The sequence below is a fragment of the Contarinia nasturtii genome, unplaced genomic scaffold (genome assembly GCF_009176525.2).
Source record: "Contarinia nasturtii isolate CC-2019 unplaced genomic scaffold, AAFC_CNas_1.1 Cnas_scaffold_4519, whole genome shotgun sequence".
Taxonomy (NCBI): Eukaryota; Metazoa; Arthropoda; class Insecta; order Diptera; family Cecidomyiidae; genus Contarinia; species Contarinia nasturtii.
The window spans coordinates 3,345-4,228 of NW_022201810.1; positions in this window are offsets into that span (position 1 = coordinate 3,345).

Below are 884 nucleotides of genomic sequence, written 5' to 3' on the forward strand. Positions count from 1 at the left end.
TTTTTCCAAAAAAAGTTCACATCGGTTTTCTAATTTACCTTGTACTTTATTAAACTACCGCTATAAATAACTGACATGGTAACTGGTACAAAATATAATATGGTTATTATTTGAAACCATAACGAACCCTCCATAGTATCATCGTATTGGAAAACATATCGATAAATGGCCAAAAATATCAAAACATAATAAACAAATGCGATCCCAATATAAGCCATAATCTGAAATCAAAACTCAAATTGAAAATAACTTTCCCATTCTTGGTTTGCGGAAGGATAATATCAGTTAAATTTCAAAAAAAAGAAAATAGAATGTGACCTTGAGTGAATAAAAATTGTTGACTCTTCCCATAATTTCCGTTAATTCGTCATGTTGTATCCCAATAAACTTAATTAGTTCAATTTGTTTCATTTTGCGTTGTTGCATGGTTTCATTTGAAACGGCACCACTTGCGACATTTTTTCTGCAAATAAATATTTTTTTTTATTTTTCAAAAATGTCAAATGAAATTCACAAACACAAACCCGAGCAATGTGTTTAACATTTCGTAACGTTCACAAAGTTCAAAAATCAATAAAACATATGTTGTGTGAAGCATGTATGAAAAACCACCGGTAATGTTGAATATTATGAAAGATTTTGCCATTTCAGACAATGAAACGCGTTTGAAATTCACGTTTGATGTGAAGTAGGTTGAACTGCATAGCGTTAGACTTAAAGCCAAAGAACGGAAATAGCACACAAGCATATGTCGTCGCTTAGCTTTGTAGTTCAAATCAAATCCATATTGAGCAATCTTTGTTGGAATGAAAGTTATATGGATTTCAATCGATTTAATCAAAAAGTTAAACATTTTTCACATACCTTTTTATCAAATCGGTCAA